This window comes from Eptatretus burgeri, chromosome 2 (genome assembly GCF_056783735.1).
Source record: "Eptatretus burgeri isolate ZD-2024b chromosome 2, Ebu_testis_v1, whole genome shotgun sequence".
Lineage (NCBI taxonomy): Eukaryota > Metazoa > Chordata > Myxini > Myxiniformes > Myxinidae > Eptatretus > Eptatretus burgeri.
In genome coordinates, this window is record NC_140962.1 from 53,809,117 (window position 1) to 53,819,116 (window position 10,000).

The following is a 10,000-nucleotide window of genomic DNA, read 5'->3' on the forward strand; positions in this document are numbered from 1 at the left end:
TCACAAACTGGCTGGCCAGGCATGACGTTCGACTAGTTAGGGCAGCAATTCGAAATTTGGCCATGGTGAACATGGCCAATTTGTTGGTGGCATGTTGGCAGGCTAACCCGAACCCTAACACTAACAGCTTGGTTTGTATCCCACTGATGAACAGCAATAGCTCACCTCCTCTTCATGAAGGGCATCATGGGATCTTTAAGGTCCACATTGATGAATCGCCCTATCTGTGAAACACCAGGATGGCAGTTTATAGCTGGGTCAGGAATCAAACCCAGGCTAGATAGCTTAGAGTCGAGGCTGTGCACCTCTAGGCCATCCTTCCAGCCCAATTGTGGAATGTGTGCTCTCCTTTATTTTTTAACTTCATGCGTAGATTGTGATAGCAGATTGTGAGTTGAATGAACAGAGCGAAATATCCAAACTGATTTATGAGATGATGAATGGGAATACCACCACCTGGATTTCAATACAAGGAAAAAAAAAAAAGAAAAAGACGTGGGGGGCGGGGGGGATAACTAATGGATAATTCTGATGGGAATCAAAGGGATTCTGGGGTTTGCCTGGGGAAGTTGAGTAAAATTGGTAGGGTGAAGAGGAGAGGAGGGTTGATTCACCATGGTAGAGTAATCTTAAAGATGTTCATCTGTCGATGGCAATGCCAAGTTGCGGAAAATGCATCACTTGGATGGCAGCATTTGGAAGTAGTGAGAGAGGGGCGAGGGTTGGGGTTGTGGCTGTGAGGGGAGTCTAAACACCTTCCTACGCACCGCCCTCTTCTTTGCTCTCGGCATGTGCTTCTGGATGTGGTGCTGCCCCTCCCGCATGCCCGACGCACAAACAGCGCGCAAAGAAAGTCCGCGGAATTTACCGGATGAGCATCCCAGACCTGGACCAGATAGAGTGAGGATCGTGGTGCGAAGTCCAGGTAGAGTGATAGAGTGAACAGAGGGAGCTTATTTTCCGTACTGCGCACGTGACAGCTCTCACATACTTTACGAAAGCTTTGCGCTGCAATAATCGAGACTCGGTTCCTTGGGGTAATGTTGGGAATGTCAGGAGGCACATGTGCCCCCCGCCAGACTTATAACTGAAAATGGCGCTGTCCCGGTCTCCTTGACGCTGGACTTGATTCTTCGGCTCAATTACATCACAGCAACAGGAGATTGAAAATACAACCACTAAGGTATGACCGTTCTTTCTCTACTTTCATTACAATGGCAGCAAAAATTACTGCAAAGAGTACAAGTGTTTATAGATGATACGTGAAAGGAATAAGTTGGCTTAAATTAAAAATGTTGGATTCTTAAGTGTAGATCCATTTTGGTTAGCTTGCCTGAGAAAAGTTAAAACAAGTATGTTTTAAACTGCATGCCCAATCATGTTTCCTAGCATTGAAAATAGTTGCATGGACTTTCACTGCAATTGATGAACAATGTCTTGCAGACCTTGACCTGGCCATCAATGTTAGCTTCGCCACTGGATCTCGTGAAAATTGGTGCAGGACTTGGTGAAAGGTTCATCTGTGAACATGACGAGTCCGGTGTGTTTGGCGTTCAGCTCTGCACTCATGACAACACTCATCAGCTTTCCACAGGTAACATGTCCTCATTGTTTTTATTATTGTTGTAATTTTACAAATTGATATCTGGAAAGAAAGTTTAAAATTTATTATTACTCAAAAAACTTGAGTGGATTCAAAACAGACCGAACCAGAACAGCACTCGGTGGAGCGCATACCTTCGCCAGGCTGAACAGTTTACATTTTATATCCCACTGATGGGCTGGATCTGGATCCGGACCTGAACGAAAATCAAATCAGCTTGTTCTTGTCACCTACCCAACTCATCCACCTAGTATTGTCATAACTCTTCCACAACTTTATGAAATATCATGATATATATAGTTTTTGGCCCCATCTCTCAATGGTGAAGAATCACTTAGAACTTTGAAAATTCTCGGATTCAGAGTTGTATCTTCATCAAAATCGAATCCATTTGTCCTTGCGACACACCCAACCTGTCCACCAAATTAGATCTGAATCCGTCCACAACATTTTTGAGATATCATGCTCACAGACAGACAAACAGACGGGAGTGAAAACAACCTCCATCCACCTTCGGTGGCGGAGCTAATAATTCCAGCAATGTATATGCTGTATAACAAAATTATAGATCCGTCAAGAGGGAATAATCATTAAATCAGCAGTTACTAAGCAGCATTCCGTCAATCTCAACACCCTGAAAAGATATACCAAAGGTCATATTCCTGGGATGAATAAACATTCTGATATGTTGCATTTTTTCCATCAGCAAAAAAGTCAGTCTGTTTGGTATTCCCAACCGAGCACTTTCCTTATCAATGTTCTAACTCTTTGACTGAATGAATGCCATTATCAGCCTTTGTCTACTTATGGTATTTATTTTTATTACAATTCATTTAAATGTATCAGTGATCACCTCGTATCATTATATGTCATGTAATGCATGTACAAGTTTTCAATGCTGTCGAGGAAAAGGACTCCATTGCATGACTGTAAATCATGCAGGGTATGGGGGTTCATACTCACGATGTAGATTTATAATCCATCTCAGAAAATCCACATTATGCCATTGGTAACAAGGAGGTAAAATGAAATCATTCAATAACTAGCAAATACAACACCTCACTTCGCTGAGGGTAATTTTAAGGGGGAGGGGGGAGTAAGGGATAGAGGAGGGGGAGTAAGGGATGGATTTGTTAGGAATGGAGGAAGGAGGGTGGGGTGACGGAAGGGAGAGGACAGAGTGTGGAGGAAGGAAGACTGAGAATGGGTGGGGGAGCGAAGAGAGGAGTGGGGAGCAAGGAGGGGTTGGGGGAGTGAGAAGGGATGGGGGAAGGGAAGGCAGCATGATGGGAGGGCAGTCCAGACATAACCACCATCTGGAAATAGCCACCATCCGGACATAACCATTGTCCAGACACGAATGGAGATAACCACCGACCAGACATAACCACCGTCCAGATGCATCAAGGGAAGGCAGCATAAAGGGAGGGCAAGGGAAAGCAGTGTGAGGGGTGGGCAAGATAAGGCAGTGTGAGGGGAGGGTCTGTCCAGACATAACCACCGTCCAGACATATGCGGAGATAACCACCATCTGGATACGTGTGTAGATAACCACCATCCAGATACTTTTGGAGAAAGAGAAAGAGAAAGAGAGAGGAGTGGGAGGATGTTGCACTGCATTATTAGGTGGTGGAGCGAGCATTGGACAAAGACAGAGAGGGGTGGGGGGTAAAGGAGTTATCAGAAAGAATGTTGTGCTTTATGAACCATACACACACATACACGCACGACCGCACGCACGCACGCACGCACGCACACGCGCGCACACGCACACACACACACACACACACACACACACACACACACACACACACACACACACACACACACACACACACACACATCATGTGATGGGTGGAAAAAAAATGGCTCTGTAATTTAGAAAACATGTCAATATGGCGAACGGTTCAGAAATCAGGTGTTATTGGTTCACAAAAAAATATTTTCACCAAAAAAAAAAGTGACCACTATATTCGTTATTGATGTGTCTGTCTGCCTGTATGTCTGTCTATCTGTCTGTCCCGAGCATAGCTCCATGGGTTTTGATCCGATCCTGACAAAATTTTGGTGGGAGGTTTATATCATGATCTAGTTGTGTTTTCCTAAAAAATGGGCGTGCTGTGCCCATTATGGGCGGAGCCACGCCCAAAAAACGTGTTTTTAGGGGGTAGCCGATTTCAATTTGCATCTTATCCGAAGGGATTTGTCGAATCTGACAGGGGTTTCGGTATTTGGTTAGCCCAATGGCACCTGCATAGCCCCACAGAGCTCGATTTTTCATTTTCCTCCCAAGGTCAAGGTCACAAGGTCACGAACTTGGAAAATTGTGAATTTTGACGTAAAAATTTCTTCTCCGAGGGGTTTGTCGAATCTGGCAGGGGTTTCGGTATTTGGTTAGTCCAATGGCACCTGCATAGCCCCATGGAGCTCGATTTTTCATTTTCGTCCCAAGGTCAAGGTCACAAGGTCAAGGTCACAAGGTCACAAACTTAGAAAATTTCGAATTTTGACATAAAAATCATACGACTGCCCAAACTTTGAGAGCTAGGATGACAATATTTTTTATCTATAATGTTGAGGTCATTCCCCACCTAAAGTCTTCAAACCATTTTGCTCTATCTCGAACACCTTGCCCGTGGCGCCCCCTTCAAATTTGTTTTTATGCTGATTTCATCAAAGTATGGATAATCCGATGAGTGTGAAATGCCATATAGCCTATATGACGTTATATTGTTCCTGGAATGTTCCAGAGGAAGTTTTGCACCAAAGGTCATAATCCTTGACCTTTGACCTTTAAAGGTCACAAAGGTCAAATTTTCAAAGTTGTGGGAATCGAACCGGGTTTTCGACCTTCTTCGACGAACTAACTCCAATAAGCTATAACACGTATCCTGTTTCCTTATTTTAATGTCCACATTGTTTTGTGACCTTTAAAGGTTATGCAAAGGACAAATTTTTGAAGTTGTTGAATGAAGCCAGGTTTTCGACATTTTGCAGCTAATAACCTGTCACTCGTACCACATCATGTTGATCATTTTTATAACTTGGTCAAACGTTATCACATTGTCTCATCCTTGACTTCTGAAACGATCTACATCGTCAAATTCCGCTCATGAACCATCGTCCACTTCAGACTTGTCAAATATATTTTCATTTGAAACTCACAAAGGGAAACCAAATAACCTTTGTAAATCATGTACCTCTCCCTTGGATCAACTGCCGACTGTACAGACTGTACGGCACACAGCAAGTGGCTCAAGCACTCGAGCAAGCAATCCAATGAAATGGGTGATAAGGAACGGCTGGCTTGGCAAGAGATAGCAAGCTGATTGGTCATGGCACATACCTGCAAAAAACTAAACATTGTCGATTTCTGTAGATTTTCAGATTTCCCTCCAGATTTTGACTTATTTAGTCCACATGATTCAATCCTCTAAACTCAAATCATATTTTGATGCTATGCTTTAATTTGTCCATGAGAGTAGATCGGGGAAAATCACATCATATAATGCATGAAATCGCTCCAAGCTCCTAATTTTATAACTATAGGACTTACAAAAGGGATGTATACAGTGATTCGTAGGTATGTAGATAGGGTTTTCGATTATATGAGTGAGGAAAGTGGAAAAATAACTTTTTGAGCACTTTATAATTAATAAACTGTTGTTGCCTGTTCCAACTCAAAGCATTGTTGGGGTGTCCGACCCCAGCAAAGGAGAGTGAGATAACCGAGGATGCGCATGATAAAGGATATAATTAAATAAGGCCATTAATTATCTTCAAAAGGGGTGTTTTAATTAACCCAAACACCCAATTTTCACTCTTGCACTTTCGTGGAGTTCCCTTGGCATGCATGCAAAGTTTCACACTGCTAGGTTTCATGCTTTACACACACACACATGCACACACATGTATTATTGTGGCTTTCTCTCTGAACTATCAAGCATAATTTTTGAATGTGCCAGTGAGAATATAACACCCCATAAAGTTCCAGATCATTGTCTAAAAGGTAAACTCGAACAAGGTCTTTCTAGATCTATAGACAAGGGCTTCTTACTCTCTCACCGCAAGCAGGTCGGTGGTCTTTCTGTCTTCGACCACATCCTCTCCAATCTCATCTCCTTTCCAGTCTTGCCTCCCTGCTCTTTCTGCGATATGTCCACCCCCCATATTCCCGCAGGGTGTTCAAGGTCCACCAGCAACCCTCTTCTGGTAAAGCTACCAAAATCAGGAATCACTGATCACCTTCACTCTTTCATTCCTCTTTTTTCCCGCCTTTGGAATAAACTCCCACACTCTCTTCAATCTCACTCTTCTGTCCAGGTCTTCAAAACAGATGTTCACCACCACCTCTCATCTTACCCCATCCAAAACCATAATCTTTTCTTCCCCCGTTAATCCACCGCAAACCCATCTCCTTCAAATTCCCTGCCTTCCTTCCTGAAAGTTCCCTGTTGTGCGAGGACCTGAAAGTTCCTGTGGTGTCCATTTTGCACCCCGTGTTCCCCACCCCATCCCTCTCCCTTCCACAGATCTGCTAATATCTCTCTTCCCCACTGTTTTTGCTTCCCTCTCCCGCCCCTTTTGTCTCTTGCCCCCCCCCTCCCCTGTTGTGTGTTGTGTGTTGCTCTCATACGAGCCTTGACAATGTATACAAAAAGCAAAAAAAAACAAAAACTGTTGGTTGTGCAGTCAGTCAATGGGTTGACGAAAATTTCCAATTAAAGCAGACATCATTGAAGATGCGGAAGCTTTAACACATTATGTTGATTAATCATCAAAATAACCTATATTAATTATGTAAGATCTAACTCTTTGAGAACATGGACTTGAGAATATTATTTTGGGCGAAATCAACTCTCAGAGAGATATGGCACAAGACAATATATACGGCATTAAGTAACAGTAGTAAGTGATGCAGTGAACAGCTTAGTCAACCTTGGATCCGATTCTTGATAAAAAGGGCAACAGGTGCTGTCAAGCCAGACTGACTGCCAAAAATTATAAAGTTTACGATATTAAAAATGTATAGGACTTTGTTAGAAAAAAAGGTATATACAGTATATGATCAAACAGCCAATCAGGATGCCAACTGGTGAGTGTTACCTTTTTTTTTACTTTCACCTTCAGAGGTATTTGATCGGAATTGTTTGTTCATGAGAGTAACAGGACAATATGTGGTGGAAGTGGCTGTAGAATATTTAACAAAAGGCATTTTATATTATGCAACACATATCTTAAGTCGGAACAGGTTCATTGGCATATTCTAACGCCAGCTGTCCTTGCAGACATGTTTGCGTCTCCAACTAATATTATGCCTTCAGCTTGCCAGAGAACTGGTTCACGTGATTGATCAAGCAGTCATTCAGAGAGAGAGAGAGAGTGTATATATATATATCAGAAGATGAAAGATATTTGAGGTCGAAAAGTGTGAAAAGCGAAGCATTCAGGTGAAGTTGCTGTTTGGTGTTGGAATTGCTGGAGCCACGCAAACATCTGAGACTATTTAGATTTGTAGAGAACTTAGTTTTTTTTGATCTAATTAATCAATAATAATTGGATTTGAGGCTCATGGAGGAAATTGTTCACATATCATTTGCAGAACAAAAGCATTAGTTGAAATCAATGTATTTTTACTTGATTCACAAGGACATTATTAAACTAGAATGGCACTCAGGAGAGCGCATACCTCCACCAGGCTGAACAGTTTTCGTTTTGTATCCCACTGATAGGCCGGATCTGGATCCAGACCTGAACCTACTCTTGTAGGTAGGTTTTGTAGGTTTTGTAACCTACTCAACTCATCTACGAAACTTTGTCATAACTCGTCCGCAAGTTTTTGAGATATCATCTCTCAATGGTGAAGAATCACTTGAAAAATTAAATAATCTCGAATCTTGATCCGGATCTTCACCAAAATCGAATCGTTTTGTGCTTCTCATACACCCAACCTCTCCACCAAATTTCGTCTGAATCCATCCACAATCTTTTGAGATATCTGTTCACAGACAGACAGACAGACAGACAGACAGGTGAAAACAACCTCTGTCCACCTCCGGTGGCAGAAGTAAGAACAAACAAACTCAAATTGTACACAGGATTTAAATCTGTGTTACAAGCATGGTGTTGGCTTAACGGTCAAGGTGGCTGGCTTAAGATCTTAGGGTCTTGAGTTTGAGGCCCCATAAAGCCGTTGAAATAACACCAGGTGGGTTGACTCAGCCTGTCATCCTTCCGAAGTCGGCAAAATGAGTAACAGCTTACTGGTAGCAGGAAGTACTGCATCAGTAGCACAGCTGTGCTCCCAGCAATGATGCAACCAGCAGCCATAGACTGCATACAAAATCATAATAAACCTGTGTTTCCCCATCACGAGTCAGGGATTCAGATACGAACACCAACAGGTGTTTTAATCGTCAATGTTTTAATTAGTTAAGTTCAGTACCCCTATAAATACATTATCCACAGCAGAAATGCACACGAGTGCCATGTATCTCCTATGCACGAGCCAGGACACAGTACGGGTGTAATTACCTTAGTAAGCAGAAACCATATGTCAGGCAATTTCAATAGTCTCGGATGCAATGCTGCAGTCCCGCTGAAGGTGCTGTTTCAACCCCTAGGTCAGCAATTGCAGCATGTGTAGGTTTGACTGATCAGGAAAGTCATAATACTGTACTCTGCATAATCTGAGCGATGAATATTATGAAAGCTTCAGGATACTCTCCAGTTATGAAATTCATTGCAATGTTAATGACGCTTCTAAAAGGTTGGCTGGAAGATAGCATGTGGCAGATAAACGAAATGTAACATGTCATTAAGGAAACTCTGAGTGCTGCTGCTGCTGCTGTCAATTGAAATTTCAAAAAAATATTGTAAGAAACCATCACATGGTGTATTTGGATCGTGAAACTTCCAGGATCATATTCATTGATAATATATACAGTAACGATCGAGATTCTGCTGCTTGGATGAACAATAAATGGGATGTGCCATATTTTAATAAATTATCAATCAGGAAGGTGATGAAAGAGGAAGTAATCAGTAATAACAAGCCATATGAGATGCCAATCAACCTTTAATGATGAAAGGACAGCAAATTCGCAAATGATTACAAGCAAAGAGTATGTCTAATATGAAACTGACTTGTGCATTACATTTTGGAATGGCTGGATAATTTTGTGATGCTGACAACTTATGTCGCTTTCTACACTGGGGATGATGTTGAGTTTTAATGTGAGATCATAAGAGCATGCCCTGAAGGAGCAAGGTTTTTTTTTTGTTTGTTTAAACCAATTTAAACCTAAATACATGCAATCAGCATTGCCAGCAATAGGAGTTTGATGTAAGTATTCTCTATGTGACAATGAATATCCATAACAGCTTTTCAAAATCCATTTATATTTGCCCCTTGGTTCAAAATATTCCCTGATGAAGGTTTCGTTAACACAGGAGGAAGCAGTTGAACTAGTGGCTTTGCCAAATATATACTGCCGATTGATTGGTGTGCAAATCGAATGCGATTGAAAATGCCTGCTGTGGGTGTGCATCGAAATTTTATTGCTGTTGGAATTCTTCAAGCAGAAATAAAAAAAAAAACAGGACATAAATTGAGACCGCCGAAGAATTCCAAAGGTAAAGTGTTTGCTTGACAATGATAAAGTTATAGGTTGAAGATACAAGCATTTTCTAAAATTATTTGAATGACGTTCCAGAGATGAGATGTTCTGAGACCTGTTCAAGTTATCAAATTTTCAAACTCGCAAACACGGTTGAGTTTGGGAACAATTTTTATGACAAATTTGGGTGCAAGGCAAATTGCATTGCAAGGTCTCCTTGGAAAATTTTGAGTAAGTACTTACTAACAGAGACAAATAGTCAGAGAAGGACAAAAACACCATTTGCTGGAGAAAGAATGGCATAATAGCTGTAACGTCCGTTCAGGGCCTGGGAGGTCAGCAGGTCGAAACTGACACCGGCTGAGTCATGTCAAAGACTTTATAAATGGCATGTGGTGTTTCCTTGCTTGACTCTCAGCACTTAAAAAAAGATATGAGCCGAATGGCCTCCTGCATTGAAGTTCCTTGAAATGGAACTGCTTTTTATTTATTTAATAGCTTCCAGTTCTGTGCATTAAAAAAAAATCTGGAATTCACCAACTGTGGACGAAATGAGATTAAAGTTTACATATTCTGAACACATTGACTTCAACATACAGATCCACAAAGGTGTTTGTCATTCCCATGCCAAGAGAAAACTTTTCTGTGGACATATCCATTCATCCATGAGGACCATACTCTGTGCAGTGCAATGGTGCTGCCTAAGCAGTCTCCTTGGCTATCAGGCACAATCCTGGACAGGTCGCCAAACCAACGCAGGAGAACAGCAAGCTGGCAC

General features: G+C 41.8%; 1 pseudogene across 1 annotated transcript in view; it reads left to right on the forward strand.

The window, feature by feature from the left end:
- Window positions 1-10,000, forward strand: part of LOC147032065 (uncharacterized) — a 141,357-nt pseudogene that overhangs the window by 64,377 nt on the left and 66,980 nt on the right. The window contains exon 2 of the transcript XR_015050366.1: window positions 1,444-1,594. The product of XR_015050366.1 is annotated as an uncharacterized LOC147032065 (transcript). The remainder of the gene's footprint in view (window positions 1-1,443; window positions 1,595-10,000) is intronic.